This window comes from Piliocolobus tephrosceles, chromosome 7, assembly GCF_002776525.5.
Source record: "Piliocolobus tephrosceles isolate RC106 chromosome 7, ASM277652v3, whole genome shotgun sequence".
Classification (NCBI taxonomy): domain Eukaryota; kingdom Metazoa; phylum Chordata; class Mammalia; order Primates; family Cercopithecidae; genus Piliocolobus; species Piliocolobus tephrosceles.
Genome location: NC_045440.1, coordinates 119,015,599 through 119,034,761, shown reverse-complemented (window position 1 = coordinate 119,034,761; position 19,163 = coordinate 119,015,599). Strand labels below are relative to the sequence as shown.

At 35.7% G+C, this 19,163-nt stretch overlaps 1 protein-coding gene across 4 annotated transcripts in view; it reads left to right on the top strand.

The window, feature by feature from the left end:
- The window catches only part of TRPS1 (transcriptional repressor GATA binding 1), a 259,896-nt gene that overhangs the window by 23,217 nt on the left and 217,516 nt on the right, over nucleotides 1-19,163 (top strand). Inside the window, exon 2 of one of the 4 annotated variants that reach the window (XM_023224897.2) lies at nucleotides 8,530-8,626. The exons of the other annotated variants lie outside the window; for them this stretch is intronic. The gene's annotated coding sequence lies outside the window, so the exon portion shown is untranslated. The remainder of the gene's footprint in view (nucleotides 1-8,529; nucleotides 8,627-19,163) is intronic. 4 annotated transcript variants of the gene reach the window in all.

The window sequence follows — 19,163 nt, the reverse complement described above, 5'->3', positions numbered from 1 at the left end:
ACACTTGCAAGAAGTATTTTTGCATTTTTTTTTTCACATTGTACATCTTTGCCTTAATGACCTTTTATGGGCCTTTAATGATATGTGCCATCTTTTTTTTAATATTTGTATTGGCACCTAATTTTAACATGGGATTAAGAAATATGACATTTTGATATCGAGAGATTTCCTCTTATAGTAACTTTTTTGCGTTCATTTTATGACATTTTTCGTCTTCTCCAAAATGAGCACACAATTCCTCCTAAAACTTATTTTTCAATAGGTTGTTTTAATTTTGAATATATCAGGACCTTTCTTGAGGAGTAGTATTTTAGAGATAATGTTTTGTGGTTCTCGCTGGATATTTTAGAAGTTTTATTTTGATTATGTGGGATATGTCCTACATGATCATAAGCACTTCGTTAATAAAAATGGTTTGTTATTACTGAGATCACCCAGTTTTTCAGCAGGAGAATAATAAATAGAAGTTGTGTGATTCCATAGCCACTGTAGGGTGTACTCTATACCAGAGTGATTCTGAGTTGTAACCACATATCCTAAATTTCAAGCTAAGTGTGTGTATGTCTGTGTGTATATATACATATATATATATACAAGCATTCCTCGTTTTATTACACTTTAATTTATTACACTCCGTAGATGTTACCTTTTTATAAATAAAGGTTTGTGGCAACCCTGTGTCAGGCAAATCTGTCATCACTGTTTTTTCAAAAATATGTGTTTACCTTATGTCTCTTTTGTCACATTTGGAAAATTCGTGCTATATTTCAGACCTTTTCATTGTTATTATATTATATCTGATATGGTGGTCTGTGATCTTTGATGTCACTATTGTAATTGTTTTGGGGAGCCATGAATGGTGCCCACGTAAGATGGCAAACTTAATTGATAAATGTGTTTGTTTTCAGTGCTCCACTGTCTGGCTGTTCTCTTGTCTCTCTGGGGCTCATTGGTCCTCCCTAGTCTATGAGACAATGATTTTGAAATTCAGCCTATTAATAACCATACAGTGGCCTCTAAGTGTTCAAGTGAAAAGAAGGGTTTCATGTCTCTCACTTTAAATCGAAAGCTAGAAATGATTAAGCTTAGTGAGGAAGGCATGCTGTAAAAGAGAGAAGCCAAAAACTAGGCCTCTTGTGCCACATGGCCAGGTTGTGAATGCAAAGAAAAAGTGCTTGAAGGAAATTAAAAATGCCACTCTGTTGAGCACACACGTGATAAGAAAGCAAAAACAGCCTTATTGCTGATATGGAGAAAGTTTTAGTGGTTAGAGAGAAGATGAAGCCAGCCATGACGTTCCCTTCGGGCACAGGCTAATCCAGAGCAAGGCCCTCTGTTTGATTCGGTGAAAGCTGAGAGAGATAAAGAAGTTGCAGAAGAAAAGTTTGAAGCCAGCAGAGATTGGTTCATGGGTTTTAAAGAGATATGTCATATCCATAACATAAAAGTACAAGGTGAAGCAACAAGTGATGATGAGGAAGCTGTAGCACATTATCCAGAAGATCTAGTTAAGACCAATGATGAAGGTGGCTACACTAAACAACAGATTTTCAGTGGAGACAAAACAGCTTTCTGTTGGAAGAAGATGCCATCTAAGGGTTTCATAGATAGAGGGGAATAGGAAATGCCTGGATTGAAAACTTCAAAGGACAGGCTGACTAGTTAGGGGCTAATGCAGCTAATGACTTAAAGTAGAATCCGTTGCTGATTTAGCATTCCAAAGATTCTGGAACCCTTAATCATTATGGTAAATCTACTCTGTGGGGCTGTGCTCTATAAAAGGAACAGCAAAGCCTGAAGGATAGCACATTTGTTTACATTATGGTTTACTGAATATTTGAAGTGCACTTTTGAGACCTACTACTTGGGAAAAGATTCTTTTAAAAGTATTACTGCTCACTGACAGTGCACACAGTCACCCCAGAAGCTCTGATGGAGATGTACAAAGAGATGAATGTTATGTTCATGCCTGCTAACACAACATCCCTTCTGCAGTCCTTGGATCAAGGAAAAATTTCAAAATTCAAGTCATTATTTAAGACATACATTTCATGAAGCTACAACTGCCACAGTGATTCCTCTGGTGGATCTGGACAAAGTGAGTTGAAAACTTTCTGGAAAGGATACATCATTCAAGATATCATTAAGAACATTCGTGATTCATGGGAGGGTGTCAAAACATCAGCATCTGCAAAAGTTTGGTAGAAGTTGATTCCGACTCTCATGGATGACTTGGAAGGCTTCAAGACATTAGTGGAGGAAGTAAGTGCAGATGTGGTAGAAATAGCAAGAGAACTAGAATTAGAAGTGGAGCCTGAAGATATGACTGAATTACTGCCATCTCCTGATAAAACTGGAATGGATGAGGTGTTGCTTTTTCTTAAAGATGAGCAAAGAAAGTGGTTTCTTGAGATGGAAGCTACTCCTGGTGGGGATGCTGTGAGCATTGTCGAAATGACAAAGGATTTAGAATATTCCATCAACTTAGTTGATAAAGCAGCAGCAGTGTTGGAGATGACTGACTCCAATTTTGAAGGAAGTTCTACCGTGGGTAAAATGCTGTCAAATGGCATTGCATGCTACAAACAAATCATTCATGAAAAGAAGAGTCAGTTGATGTGGGAAGCTTCATTGTTGCCTTATTTTAAGAAATTGTCATAGACACCCCCACCTTCAGCAAAGACCTCCACTGAGCAGCCATCAACGATGAGGCAAGACCAGCAAAAAGATTACAAATTGCTCAAGACTCAGATGATTGTTAGTATTTTTTAGCATTAAAGAATGTTTTTAACTAAGTGCATGTTTTAGACATAATACTATCTCCCACTTAATAGACCATTGTATAATGTAAATGTAGCTTTAATATGTACTGGGAAACCAAAATATTCATGTGATTTGCTTTATTGCAATATTAACTTTATTGTAGTGGTCTGGAACTGAATCTATAGTATCTCTGAGGTGTGCCTGTATATATATATACATATATATATGTGTGTGTGTGTGTGTATATATATATATATTTCACGAAGTAAGCGTGCTTTCAATATCAGAGATAAAAACATTAACGAAATATGTCTTTTTAGGGAATAATAAAAATGATTAAAATTACTAATGTTTTTGCTGGGGTTAGGTTATCAAAGCATTTTTTTTAAAAACACTGACACAGTCATTCATATTTTCTAGGAGAAATTACCATGCACCTTTGGAGTTATTTTTTATTTGATAGAAAAGATTTCCCTAACTGAGAGTACTAATTCTAAATTTTTGTTGACAGGTGCTGCTATTGAATTGTATTTGGATTATAAAATTCACAAGTTTCATAACTGGAAACTTACAGAGTGCATTGATGAAATGATTAGAATTACTCTTTTGGTTATGTAAGTTTTTAAGTAATGGAAGAAGTTCTAGAAATCATACAAAAATTTCCAAAATAAGACTTTCAGAGGGTGTGAATAATAGTGATTTTCTGTCATTTTTGTCATTTAAACACAGTTCTCTATTATTATTTTGCTCAGCAATAAATGAGTCAATAGGTCCACCTGTATGTTTCTGTTTGTATTCATATCGTACATATGACTATGTATTTATATAGTGTTTTTAATAAGTGAATGTGTGTGTGTGTGTGTGTATATATATATATGTTTTCTTTTTTTTTTTTTTTTGAGACAGGGTCTTGCTGTGTTGCCCAGGCTGGTGTGCTGTGGTGCGATCATAGGTCACTGTAGCCTTGAACTCTTGGGCTCAAGGGCTCTTCCAGCCTCAGCCTCCTAAAGAGCTGGGACTACAGGCAGAAGCCATCATGCCTGGCTAATTTTCTAATTTTTTGTAAAGATGGAGTCTTGCTATATTTTCTAGGCTGGTCCTGAACTCCTGGCCTCAAGGAATTCTTCCCATCTCAGTCCCCCAAAGTGCTGGGATTACACATATATTGTAGACTTTGGAAATTAGGAAAACTGAAAATGGAGTTTTCTTTTGGTTTTGAGACGGAGTCTCACTCTGTCACTCAGGCTGGAGTGCAGTGGTGCAATCTAGGCTCACTGCAACCCCTGCCTCCCAGGTTCAAGTGATTCTCCTGCCTCAGCCTCCCTAGTACCTGAGACTACAGGCATACGCCATCATGCTCAGCTAATTTTTTGTATTTTTAGTAGAGATGGGGATTCACCATGTTGGCCAGGGTGGCCTCGAACTCCTGACCTCCGGTGATCTACCTGCTCTGGCCTCCCAAATGAAAATGGAGTTTTCATTTCCATGTCACAGTTGTTTTTCAATATAGATCTTCAGTGACGGGAAGCCATTGCTATAGGCTGGTAATTTGATAACCCATTTTGAAATGTATTTATTGAGCTCATTGTAATTCAGTGTGCCTCTGGTGAAAGGCGTGGGATGGTATAGATTGAAAGAATAATCTGTGGTTGTTCCCTACAGAGACCCTGCTGCCCCTTTTTGGACAGTCATCTTTTAACCTGGCACCCACTAGTGTATTTGCTAAAACGGAGTATTCCAAAATTTAAATGATGTCACATTTGAAAGCAATGCCAAGAAACAATGCGGCAGTTTCTAAATTTTGTGAAGCTAAAATCCCTGGTTACAAGAAAGAGTACATGTCACAGATGAGTAGTTAGTAATGACTTCAGTTTAGCAGGAAAAGAGCAATTCCCATATGCTGATTCTAGTCTCATAACAAAGAATGTTATAGAAAGATTGCACAGTATTTAACAAGCTGTGAGTTAATGTGACAGTGTCGGTGTATCTAGTTCCAGAAGGATAATCACTTTACCATATTTCTTCAAAAATATTTTAAGTTATATTCCAAAACAGAAAACTTGATACATATGAATCCAGACTGTTCCCTGCAACACCTCCCCACCCCCAAGTTAGGTAGTAAAATCAGGTTTAAGCAATTGAATTGCTTCCGACATGCTGGCTCCTAAATACCTGAATAAATGTAGAAGTTCTGTTGTCAGACTCTGAACCTCAGAGGCTTCCCTGTTATATAAGGGAGAGTGGGTATAAATGAGAGTGTTGCGTCTTGAACTGTAATTATCCAAAACTTAGTTTTTAATACGTGAGTTTACCTCTAACCAATAGCCTATCCTAATTTGAACATAGACTACGTCCTTCAACACTTACGGAAACCTAAGGAGTTGAGAAAATGAGGTAAAGTATTGCTTTCAGTCCTTTGGAACACATACTTGTACTGTAGGTATGTTAGTTACCAGCAATTCATTTCCAGGGTTTTTCCCAAAGACCTACTGTTTTATGCGTGTTCATATTAGCACTATGATTTGCTTATTCCTGTGAACATGAACAACAATGACAGATAGCACTTTTGAACAGTAGACCTTTGTCTTTTAAAAGCTTAAAACTCCATGCTCATCATTTTGTGGCTGCAAAGATTCCTAAAGGCAGGCATGGGGAGGCATTGTAGAATAGGGAGAGGATGTTATTTCCTTCAGTGATTTAAGGAAATGCGTGTTTTCCATCATGAAAGAAAAGATAATCGTTATCAAATTCAGAGGATATTGTTTTATCATTCCCATAATGAACTTGTATCTCTTTTACCAATTAACATATAGATGGATATTAGGAGAAACCAGCTTCAGGTAGAAAGAGGTACATAAAATTAATAATCCTTCACGAGGAATTTCTGCAAAGTGCCTTTTATAGAGTTTTTTTTCTTGGAAATTTTTGAAATTATCAAGTATAAAGTTGATGCTTAAATTATGTTTTAGTGTTTCTTAAGACTTTCTCTGGATTCAGATTATGGAATTAAGGTGTTTTGATACTGTGAAAGTATGTGTTGCTAATACTGTAACATACTGTACATTTACTATACTGTCAATAATATATGTAACTACTACCGAGTATTGACTACTTTAAGAAGTTAAGGTCTCTCAGTTTGTCAAAAGAGACATTAGTCTTATATCGAGTGTCCTCATGAAGTGACATAAGCAGGCAACCGACATTCTACTACCACTTTTTGACTTTTTATTTATTTATTTATTTATTTATTTATTTATTTATTTATTTTTGAGATGGGGTCTTACTCTGTTGCCCAAGCTGGAGTGCAGTGGCACTATCTCAGCTCACTGCAACCTCTGCCTCCCAGGCTCAAGCAATCCTCCTGTCTCAGCTTCTGGAGTACCTGGAACTACAGGCATGTGCCACCATGCCCGGCTAATTTTGTTTTGTAGAGATTGAGTTTCACCATGTTACACAGGCTGGTCTCCAACTCCTGGACTCAAGTGGTCCACCGACTTGGCCTTCCAAAGTGCTGGGATTACAGACGTGAACCACCACGCCTGGCCGCTGTTTGATTTATACTGTATTTTTAGTGTACAAGCTGTTTAAGAGAAACATTGATCTTAAAACATAAGAGTCAGTGACTTTGAAAAGTGAAAACAAGGGAAATCTGGTCAAATTTCCTTTTATCCTTCCGCCCAAAATTGTTTGGCTGCCTGCATTTTGTAATCATATAATGATTGACTGTTGGACATTGTGGCTCATGCCTATAATCCCAGCACTCTGGAAGGCCAGGGTGGCAGGATGGCTTGAGCCTAAGAGTTTGAGACTAGCCTAAGCAACACAGGGAGACCTCATCTCTACAACAATATATAAAATTCAATTAACCCGGAATATTAGTACATGCCTATTGTCCCAGATACTTGGGAGGCTGAAGCAGGAGAATTGCTTGAGTCTGGAAGGTCAAGGCTGCAATGAGCCATGATCATTCCACTGTACTCTAGCTGGAACAACAGAGCAAGACCCTGTTTCAAAAATAAATAAATAAATAAATATCATATAGTGATTGAATTTACCTGTGCAGAAAATACCTTTTTCTCCCAATGGGTGCTGGCATCTTCTTTCAGTATATATAGAGTAGCCACTTCGTGTGCTACCTGTTAGCAGTTTATAGTCTAATGGGGAAAGGATAGGAGGAATACAAGAAATTATAGCACATTGCACTTGCAGTCTATTTCAGTGTGCATTATCTTATTCATTTAATTTGTACTCTCTTTTCTGTTTAGTCACTTAAAAAAAAAACAACTTTGTAAAATAGGCCAGTTATATGTATTATTGTGGGGATTAAGAAAGTGAAGATGTGAGTAAGCTCGAAGAAGAGGGTTAAAACCCGGCCAAAACCACTATTGGTTTTGGTTAATGTGCTTGCATAATCCTTTGAATCTGTGTCTTTCCCGAGTGTATGTGTAAAATTGTGCGTAAGTGTGTGCAGTTCTCTCTGTATCCTGTCCAACTTTGGCAAAGGGGTAGTTTTGCCAGGATTTGCTTTTGGAGCTACAAGGAGATCTCTGCCCACACCTTTTTCGTGAGGTCTGTCACCTCACATTTGAGAACAACGTCAGTTTTTTTTTGCCTTAAAGGCAGTGTTGGCTTGTGCCTAAATGTACCTTCATGACCTTAACACAAATTCACAAATCAAACTATTTTTTTCATTGCACTCATGTCTTGGGGCTCTCCATGGCAGAGTCTTAGCGGAATTGTTTTGGAATAGACACAAAGATTACTAACCTCTGTGGAAAAGTACCCTGACTTTATAGCGTTCCTACTTCAAAAACAAACTCCGTCTGGATGGCGAGTCACTGGGAGACTTGAGTGATTACGAGGGAGATTTGGTGTAAAATGGAATTTTAGATCAACCTTTAGCACCTAAATCTGAGGTCTGTCAAGTCTCTGTTTTTATAGATCTGACTTGAAATAAAAAGGTGTGTTCTGTTGAAGCCTTCCTGGCCCTTATTTTAGCTACTGATTTACATGGGATGTACTAGTGGGGATCATAATTGAGTTTTAACCAAGTTCTGGGAAAACTCCCAGTGGGACTGGGAAAATCTGGCTCATTTTGGAAAGCCTATATTTATGTTTTTAAATAATTTGGAAAACCTGATAAAATGCTGCAGGTGTAAGAACTTAAGAATTATAATGGATCAGGATAAACGGGGCTAGAATAAAACACTAAGTACAGTCAGGCAGTCCATGGAAACAAACAGATGGGTGTCAAGAGCTAAGTTAGTGAGTTGATCAGCTCTATTTTTGTCTTTTCGGTAAGTTTCACGAAGCTTGTTCAGTAAACATGAATAACTTCAATAAGTTCATGCAGCAAATACTCATTAAGCAGCACCTACTCATTTATGGGATACTGTACTAAGGTGTGAGAATATCAATATGAATGACAACAAAAGAACACTGTCCAGGCAAGAATACAAATAATGTAACAGATAAATAAAATATTGATAGTCATAACCCCAATATAGCTGTATAAAGATGATCACAGCACATAAATTCTGGAAAAATCCAGTGTCGTTAATGTCTCACATGTGTATATCAGTCAGCCCATCTTTTTATCTGAACCTGTGTGATATTTCTGAAGTTTTAAAAATTCTACTTCTTTTTATGATCAGAGTTGAAGATTTATTTTGAAACCCATAACTTTTCTTCATTTTCTACTTTTCCCTTCTTCAGTCTGCACGTCACATCACATCTAGTTTAGTTTTCCTGATCTCTTCTTTTTAGAAACTTCAAGTGGCTTCCTGCTTTCTGCAAGTGGTCCAGCGTCATCAACTGGGATTCAAGATTCTATCTTATTAACCTTGGCAACCACGTCTTCCATGTGAGCCATTTGTTTTAAACCTAGATTCTTCTCTGTTTCTTGGCATATGTTAATATTGTTAGCAGCCTTTTGTTTCTTTTACTCCTGTTTGCTGGAATCCCCTTTTCTATCCCCTGTAGCTGTGCAATTCTTATTTCTCTCTCAAGATAATCTTCACTCTCATCTCTATTAACTGTTTCCTCTGCCATTGACCACACTGGTTATTTTATTATGAATGAAAGAAATAATAGAAATATTAATAAAAGATAGCAAACTGTTGGTACTTACCGATTACTTTTTTTTTTTTTTTTGACAGAGTCTCACTCTGTTGCCCAGGCTGGAGTGTGGTGGTGCAATCTCAGCTCACTGCAACCTCCACCTCCCGGGTTCAAGCGATTCTCCTGCCTCAGGCTCCCAAGTAGCTGAGATTACAGGCACCCACCACCACACCCAGCTAATTTTTGTATTTTTAGTAGAGACGGGGTTTCACCATGTTGGCCAGGCTGGTCTTGAACTCTTGGCCTCAAGCTATCCTCCCTCCTCGGGCTCCCAAAGTGTTGGGGTTACAGGCGTGAGTCACCATGCCCAGCGAAGTACTTAACTGATTACTTTCAAGGGAATTTACTGTTTGCACTGCTCATTTTGGTGCTAAATCCTGTCTCTTCCTGTATTATTACTGAAATGTTTAATGTGAGCCTTGTTTCTTTAACAAAGGTAGCTAGCTTCTTACAGAACAATAATTCTCTCTTCGAATTTAAACATATTATATGCCCAATAAATACATAGTTATGAATAAATTAATTGTGTGTATGACATTTGGTGTTGTATTGGTACTTTATTTTCTATTTATTTTCTAGCCTGATGGACAAGAGTGACTTTTAAAGCCATCAATGCCTCTGCATCTGTGGCACAGTAAACAGGAACCCTATTGGAAATTAAATGTGTCATCTTGTGCTTCATAGTCAGATTATTAAGCTTTTAGGAAGAGATCAATTTAAAGTAAATTCTATGTATGTACATATATGTTAATATGTAAATATATAGAATATAATGATTATATTTACATGGTTGTATTTAATTCCTGATGATTTAAAAAAACAGGACTATTGGCATTATCAGACAATGAAAAAATGCATCAAAATCAGAGACAATATTTTAAATAAAAATTTTTGTCATTTCAGTAATGCTGTTTTACTTGACATGATTATGTAGAAAAACTATCCATAATCCAGTAGTAAACATTTTGTATGAAATCTTGATGTAAACTTTTATGAATACATATGATACATTATTATCTAATATTTTCAGGAAAACAGAAATTTTCTACAATATTTATGTGTTAATCTTTTATTTCATAGAACTGAAAAATGTAACCAAACACCACAGAAATTGCTAATACCACTGAACTTCTCTCAGTTCCCTTAAGAAGCCACATTCTTTCTTCATTCGGGCCTTTCCCAGGTCTTCTGCTGTTTCTTCTGTTGGAACCACTCAATCCTCTCTTTTCACCTGGCTGGTTTTTCCTATCCTAGTTTGTGTGCTTCCTTTTTACCCCCAGACCCCTTGTTGTTATACCAAACTGGCATCAGTCACTGCTTTTCCTTATTTGTTTATTTCTTTTCTCCAGGTAGACTATAACCTCACTCAGGGTAAGTTTCTTCTCTGCCTTGTTCACGGTTGTATCCACTTTACTCAATGCCTGACACATAGTCGGCCCTCAGAAACTATGTTGAATGAATAAATGTTACGTGAGTTTTGACTTGTGAGCATCAGTTATCATATCACTTGGTCGGTTTGTAATATTTGCCCAAAAATAGGATTTAGTGCTAAATGAGTGCTGATGCCAGCAGATACCTTTGACCTTGGTTTCTGGAAAAAAAAAATCTTGTATCAGCTTGTTTGGAGAATTATTTGCAGAGTTTTCAAGAAAGGGAAGTGATAGATGCCCAAATGAATAAAGTATAGAACTTTTGACATGACTAACTTTATTCTAACTTATTGCATCAAAGACTATAGCAGTCATCTCTCAAGCAGTATTCTGGTCGTCAGAAAATATTCTTCAAGAGTGCTATCTTTTAACTGGTTAGTACTCTCCAAGGTATTTCATGTGTTTTTTTCACTGTTCATACCCTGGACTACATGTATTACCTGCCAGGGTCCATCTATTATTTTAGCTCATTTGGACTACATTGGTGATACTTCATGAAGGAGAATTCCACTTTTATTTCAGTGAACCAGGGCAGGATATTTTGGGACCTACAACAACCTGTCTTGTCTTTCCTTTTTTCTTTTCTTTTCGTGTCTTTTTTTTTTTACCCTAGGAGGATGGTAAACACTTAGTAGGCTGCAATTGTCTTTCTTAATGACTGCCATAATGTCTCACACTTAATATAACTTGTTCTATTTTGATGTTAAAACAGGGCATTCTTAATGTTACAACAAGACTAAAAGTACTGTTTGGTATTCTCATGATATGTTAACTCTTTTACCAAGTCGTTTAAGTAATAGTATTGTATTTTCTGAATAGCACCCTGGTTTGCAGGCTCAGTAAACATGGTGTCATTAGCAGGTATAAAGATGGCAGGAATACCACCAGATACCAGTACTGTTTAGGTGAAATCGGTAATAATTTGCTTTTGAAATAATCAGGTAAAACTGTTACTATGAAATGCTGTTTTGCAAAAAGTTGAAAGGACTAATGGATGTGATTAATTTTAAATAATGCTATAGAATGCTACTTTTTCCTGGGTAATATGTTGCTTCTTTCACAAACATCCTTTTCTATCCGTGTGTAGGCTTATTTCCTGTAGAGAGCGGTAAAGCATATAAAGCATTAATCATGCTTTGATTTCTAGAACATGTAAAGCATTCGTAGATTGGGGGTCGGACAACTAATTCTTACTTTGCTTAAACCCAAAGTTCTCAAGCTTGTTTAGGTGACTGTAGTCTTGGACTTTGTGGTTCTGTCTGAGAAACTCCATGGAATAGTGTTAAATTATCACATCATACAAAGATGGGGTAAATTATGTACAATAAAATGTGATTGTATTATATCTGTGAATACCTACAAAACAAAGACTAAATGCCACATGAGACAGTTTTAAGGAATAAGATTTTCAAGTTTTCTTGTTAACACATTTGTGTGCTGCCCTTTTTTTTTTTTTTTTGGTTAGTTACTAGTACACATTAGAAGCCTTTTGACACTAGAAGCCAAAGTCTTAAGAAAATATTAACCAGGTATAAAGTTTAAAACTGATGGTATTTTACCTATTAACTTATCTTTTTTATGCAAAATAAGAAACCACTCATCATTATTCTGTTAGTGAGATGGGATACCTCGGTCTACTGGTATTACATAGATTTACAGCAACCACCTTAGATGAAGGTAGAATCTAGTACACACTTCATTTAAACACAACATTTATTCAGCCTTATAAAAATATTCAGAATTTTAGATACATGAATTCTCTGATAAAAACACAGTATTGTTTTATTTGCTCTCTTTCATCTGTTCCCTCATGTCTTCTTGGGTAAGCAGTTTCCTTAACCCCCTTTCAATTCCAGTTTCCTCATTTGTCAAATAGGACTACTAAATAACTAGCAGGCTTTTGGTGAAAACCAACCGGGGAAATTATGTGAGCCAGTAAGCAAATGGCTGGTACATAATAAGTACTCAAGAAATGTTAGTTCTCTTCCACCTTTACGTAGCTTGCCTTTGTCATATAATCAAGATAGATAGTGCATCCTCATGGAACATTTAATATCTACAGATGTGTGTCTGTGCTTGCCTTTCCACCACCACCACCACCGGCAGAATCACATACAGAGTTCTTATTCTCTCTTCTGTTTCCCTGTCTCTGATTATCTTCACTCCTGTTAGGGTGTCTGTTGCTTTCTGCTCTTGGTTTTGCCCTTCTTCCCTCTTTTCAAACTCCTCACCCTTTTAAATCCCATTTGTTCAGAACACTTTATTTTCTCTTCAATTTCTCTTCTCTTCCTTCTTTTACCACCTGTTTGCCTGCTAGAGCATATCCTGGCCCTTTCTCCCCTATAATTCAGCCTGAGGCGTCAGTGACCCATTCCACTCCATTGGATTGCTTGATTTGCTCATCAAAATATTGCAGCTCAAAGGTTTCTTCTCAATGTATTACTCCATGCTCTCTGCAGAGCAACTGCTGTTTCACTGAAAAATCGCACACACACTCTTAAACTCTAGCTGAAAAGTGCACAGATCTTAAGTCTGTAGCTCAATGAATTATTACAAAACAAATACACCTGTGTAACTATCACTCATGTCAAGAATACAATATTGCCAGTATGCTAGAAGCCCTTTGTGCGCCTCCTGATCTCTTTCTCAGTCACTCTCCTGACTGCTAAACACATTAGATAGTTCTACTTGTTTTTGAACTTGCACGTGTTTGTATACATTGAAAGCATACGTTGGTTTGTGTCTGGCATGTCACAATCAGCATCATGTTTGTAAAATTCATTCATGTTGTATATAGTTTGTTCATTTATATTGTAGCATAATATTCTGTTGTATGAACAGGTATTGTATTTTGTAATCGTATACCACAACTTTAAAAACTCTATTCTACTGCTGTTACAGATTTAGGTTGTTTCCAGTTTGAGAAATTCAGGAAGTAATACTGTGAGAATTGGTGTGTGTGTGTGTGTGTGTGTGTGTGTGTACACGCATTTTAAAATTAAACTTCTGGTTTTTTGTCCTTCTGAATGTTTTAAGTTTCTTGGAGTCTAATCCAGATGTTTGAGGCTTTTCTGTATTCTTTTTATGTTCCAGGCTATTCTCTTAAAAGATAAACTATTTATTTTTTACATATTATGCTACTTGTACAGTATATTTTGAATTTTGGAGTGTTGCAGAATACAGAATGAAAAATTTGTAAATAAAACATATATATACAAATGCATATATTTGTAGTAAACATTATATATTTAATAAACCTATTACATACCATATGATGTTCATGTATAAAAGATACATAATCATCCAAATATATAAACATACAAATTCATTTTACTGATTACTATACCCTTATTATAGAGTTATCACTATATAGAGACTGTGCCAATTTTTAATGAGCTTTCCTCTGTGTAATCAGTCTACAGATATTTTTGATGTATAAAGTTATACAAACATTTATGGAATCCAAATCAAACCAACATGATTGTGATTTACCATTAAAAAAGTAAATTCAATAGTTCTTATTTCTCATGACTTGTGCATTTTTTGATCTGTGCCTATGGATCTGGAGCTATGATATCTGATTCTTTTTTCAGCCTAAATAAGGAGAAAATTAATGCCTTGATTCCCTGGATGTCTTGATTTGGTTTGTTATTATGTTGTTGAGACAACTTTAGCATTTTTTCTAGCTGTTAGTTTCCTGAGCCTATTTAATATCAAGAGATCCAGACTTTTCTTGAAGACAAAAGCAATATGTAGAAATTTCCAAGTGTGTCAACATCCATCTATCCATCCATCCAATAAGAATAAGTGCCTGCTCTGTCATAGGCCTGTCACTGTGAGGAAGGGCATAATAGTATCACTTGACTTTTTAAAAACTTGCATGTCCCTTGTGCCAATAATCCTTTATACTTTATTCCTCTGCAATAGTCACCATCAGAGTCTGCCAGTGCTAATGATGGAAATGAGCCTCAGGTGTGTTGCACCTGGAAAAAGCTTGCGATCACTGATGAGATGTAGCTATATATATATAAATTATTATATATCCATATTTTGGTTACTATCCCATAGATGAATGGATATCTATTATTTTGAATTAACAATAATAATATGACTCATAATATATTTTCTGGTTTGAAGGGTTTCACAGTCTAGACCGGTAGCCTAAAACATAAACACATCATTTCGTGTGAAGTGGCAAGTACCTCAAGAGAAGATACGCACTTACGAAAATTGTAGAGGGCTTTGTAGAAGTGAATCCATTTTAGAGACATGTAGTTTGTTAATGTTGGTGATGTGTTAGGCATTATGAGGCAGATTCAAAAGTTAGGAAAATCTGGTAGTCTGTGAGAATATTGGGAAGATTGTATATTCATTTACTTGACATAACTATAGAGGCAGACAAATACGTCTGATAGCAGCCTTTGTAACATGGCATCTTGTAGATTGTGTTCTCTTGTAAGTTTCTTAAAATGTTATCACTGTTTGCATTGGTTAACTGTTGTTAAAGTGTTTATGAGAAATGCATTGGGAAATGCAGTGGTCTTTAGATTCCTTCAGACCCAACTTGTTCATGTGCTAGGTCTGTGTCTAGGCAAGTGACTTAACTTCTCCATGTCTTAGCTGCATTATCTGTAAACTGTGAATGATAATAGTACTTAAAGAATTGTTCATCCAAATTAAAATCAAAGGAGATAATGCACTCTTGGCACAGTTCCTGGCTCATATAATAAGAATACGAAATATTTTTGTTATTAGCTAAAAATTCAGGTTAGAATATGTATCAACATTGAAGATCATAGGCCTTAAAAAAATCTACCTCTGACTTTTGGTTTCTTTCAACATCCAGTTAAACTCTGACATAATTATTTGTAAAATACCTGAATCTGGAATTATATATGTGTATGTGTGTGTGTGTGTGTGTGTGTCTGTGTGTGTGTGTGTGTATTCCCTTACTCTGTTATGACAGGTATCCACAACAAGATTGATGGAGAAATTAATAATTGGGGTGCAGATGGTGAAAATCTTTTCTAAAGGTGTGTGTGTGTGTCTGTGTATGCTTAGATTCTTAAGTTTATATTGAATTTGAAAGTGAAGATTGCCTAGATTGCCTATACAAAATACTTACCAAGTGAGCTAATTTCTGCCTGAATTCTGTAGTACTACTCATGTATATCACGTCACGATTCTTCCTCTCATATGTGAATGTGTAAAATAGAGGCTGTGTGGGATGGGTCCAGAAGGAACTCGTGGTCATCCTCTCAGGCTTGAATCTCACCAGTCTATCTGGCTTTGTGTTTACAATTAATTTAAGATTAATCACCTGTTTCAGATTTACTTTGACATCTGCCTAACCTATTTTTTATTTTATTTCTTCTTTCTGATCTTTTGTTTTAATCTTTGGGGGTAAGATAATGCAATAATGATAAAATAAAATTCAAAAGCCCATGAAGCTATGGGATCTGCTTGGGATTTTCAAGGGTAAGATAGGGTCTGTACTAGACATGTGTTTACTGATTGTGACCCCAGGCATTGGTTTTCTGTCCTTCATTGTTAGGACAGGTGGATCTGGGGACACAGACTGAGTGGAGTGGGGAAGAAAGGATTTATGAATAACCAGGGAGGAGCATGTGGGTTAGATCTGAGTTATCTGCAAGCATTTGAGAACTACTGATTGTAACTATATGAACTGAAGATGCCTCAGTGCAATCCTGGGTCTTTCCACGTTCCATATTTAATTAAAAGCCTTTGCCGTATCTTGGTTCCTGACTCAATTTTAATCAGATAAAATTTAAGTTATTATAAAATAACGACAAATTTAGCATAGAAGATTTTAAATTGATCACAGTAGCTGGACAGCATTGGCAACAACAGTTGTAAAAATAGAGCTTCTTTATGCAGTGATATCTGTATAATCGATTTAGCTCAAAGACAACATTGAGTTTATATCCACATATGTTTATGAATGTATAATTTTGACACCTGGGATTTTATTGTACATAGAAGTTTTATCCGTTCCCTTTTTAAAATCCAATGTTCTATCTGTAATGCTCTTCCACTACACATTCTTTCAAAAAAATTCTGATTCTAAATCTTTAATCATGATACACCTTGATCTCCTTTTAATATAGATAGCTCTTCTCGAGGAAAAAAACCAAAAAAAAAAAAAAAAAAAAAACACAAATTCTTCAAAATAGCCCACTTCATAACAAAACATCTTAGTCTTTTAGCCAAATTAATGAAGGAATACTGTTTTTTTTTTCCTTAACTATGCATGCTTTAAAATCTTGGTTAAATTTCTTCCTTGAACATTACTGTCTTAGAGTGGCCTTTCCCACTGTGTTCAGCAGAACATTAGTTCTGTTGGCTAAATGGCACTATGTGACATAAAGTCAAATGAGATTGGGAAATTTCAGTCCAAATTGAACAGATGTCACCCTCTCCAATCCCTAGGGCTTCTTAGAGCTGTAATCGCTAATGTACATTGTGGATTTCTGGGAGGGATATGTATTATACAGTTTCCATTAAACTTAATTTGACCAAGGAATCTCCTTTTATTTTCTTTTCTTGAAGCTAATATTATGGGAAGAGTGTAGAGATAAGTCTTGGGTTTCTTGTTGTCTATCCTTAAACAGTTACCATATTAAAATCCCAGGCAGAGCTTAGCTAAACTTGTGGTGAGCATGGCAGAATGTTCTGAAATACCATAATGTTTCTTCAAAAATGTTCTTAGAGTTGAAGCTTTCTAAACCTGTTACTTATCCAACTCCAAATTATGAACGGATTCTATGTTTACTTTTTTTACCCATTCATAAAGCTTTTCATATCCTAGAAGTCAGGAAAAAGTGATTTAATCTTACCATGAGAAGTTGCTTTCAGATATATATATATATATTTTAAGATCAATTTTCCTTGGAAAATTTCTCCGTACTTAACAAAAGAGAGAAAATGACTCCTGTGTGTGTGTGTGTGTGTGTGTGTGTGTGTGTGTGTTTGTAATTTGTTTTTGTCAGAGGGAAAAATGATGCTAATTAGGTTAAAATAAGTATTCGGCACTAAATAGGGTGGTATCTAAACCAAATTTTGTATTTTGTACCAAATTTCTAAATTGCTTTTGTTACCTGAATGGATTAACTGGTTCATTGTAATGTTTGTGTTATCTGTTGGATACATCTATGGTTGTCCTTAGTCCATTGGTCCTCAGATGGGTGCAGGCCATTTAAACTGCTCCCTGTGGTACAGTAGGGGTGAGCATAGTGCTTTGTGAGTTATTTCCTAGTTTCATGAGGAAGAACTATTGCATATGGAGGCACAAACTTACTTCTCTTCGTTTTAGAGATATATACACATGCATATGCACACATACAGAGTACATTACAGGTATAAGTTCTCAGTATGTCTTCACAACATCGTTTTTAATCTTACATTAGATTTGGCACTTTTAATACTACTAGTAGTAGTATTAAATACTGAATATACTTTGCTGAATATACTTGGCTTACTGGTGCTGTGAAGACAACGAGGATTCTAATTGCAGTATGTTATCTTTATGGTAAGTGTCTATTAGATTCACTACACTGTATATGTATGTCAGTTACCAAATGGATTTGCAGTGATTGACACAGATTTCTTAAGGGAGAACTAAGAAAGCTGTTAGTTATATTGGTGGATTGAGTTAATAATTGAGATTTTCTTTTCTATTGATTAACAGGTTGGAAAACAGAGAAAAGCAACATTAGTACATTAAAAAATTAAACTACCTTTACTATTCAGTGATAGTTTTCAGCAAATGCTGGGAACATAGTCAAAGGCATTCCTACAAAGCACAGCACTCATTATTTTTGTTATGAGTGAAAATCTAATTTACATACAATAAAATGTCAATTCACATCATAACCATCAAGATAAATAGAAACATTTATACTCTTCGATGAGCTACTCTTTTTTAACTTAAGTACTGTGCTTGGCTCTTTGCCCAGAGACCAGTTGAAATATTCTAAGTTTAACAGAGAAGTAGGGATGAAGTTGAAATTGACTTGTGTGCAAATGTAAAGTCAGATTGGCCTGTGTGAATCAACAGTTGTCATTGCAGATATTTTAATTGTGTATGTGTGTGTGTGTGTTTGAGAAGAAAACAAAAGGAAAAACTTCTTTAGGGAAACAAATGGTAACATTTCTTAATTTGCACAGTGAAATTGTGGTCTTATTCAAATCAGGGATTTTAATATGTTTGCCTCTCACCAGTTATGAAAGGAAAAATAATCATTTCCCCTTGCCATTTGAGACTCCATGATGTATTCTTGCTCTATTTTAGTTTCCCTAGTTAGTGAAATAGGTGCATTCTTTTTTTTTTCTTTTTTTCCAGATATATCCTACAGTGTCATTGTGACTATAGCCTAAAGTCTTTGAAAAAATAGTTTTGTAATTTTCTTATAAAAGTACAGTGGTTAATGAATTTTTTTCTCTAACATGTATTTGGATATAGGATGATTCATTTAGGCAAATAGAAAATTATTACTTACTTACCACACTATCTCCTTTTACCTAGACAAGTGCATTTGAAATGAGATATTTAAAATCTAGAGAACATAGCAAGATGCAATAAAAGCCTAATAAAATGTGTTTGGGCTAGCATCAAAACCTTTGAAATAGGATATCTAAATAGTGTGCATTTTATCTCAGAGGGCTTTCGGTTAGTTCTAGTGTCCAGATGACTATTAATGGGCTTTTGTGCTCTGAAGCATATGCTAATAGAAGTGATCATCTTGGATTAGTTTGATGTGAATTTAATAAGAGATTTATTTGGTGGAAGTTGTTTGAAGGTGATGACATTTAAAACTCAACAAGATTTAA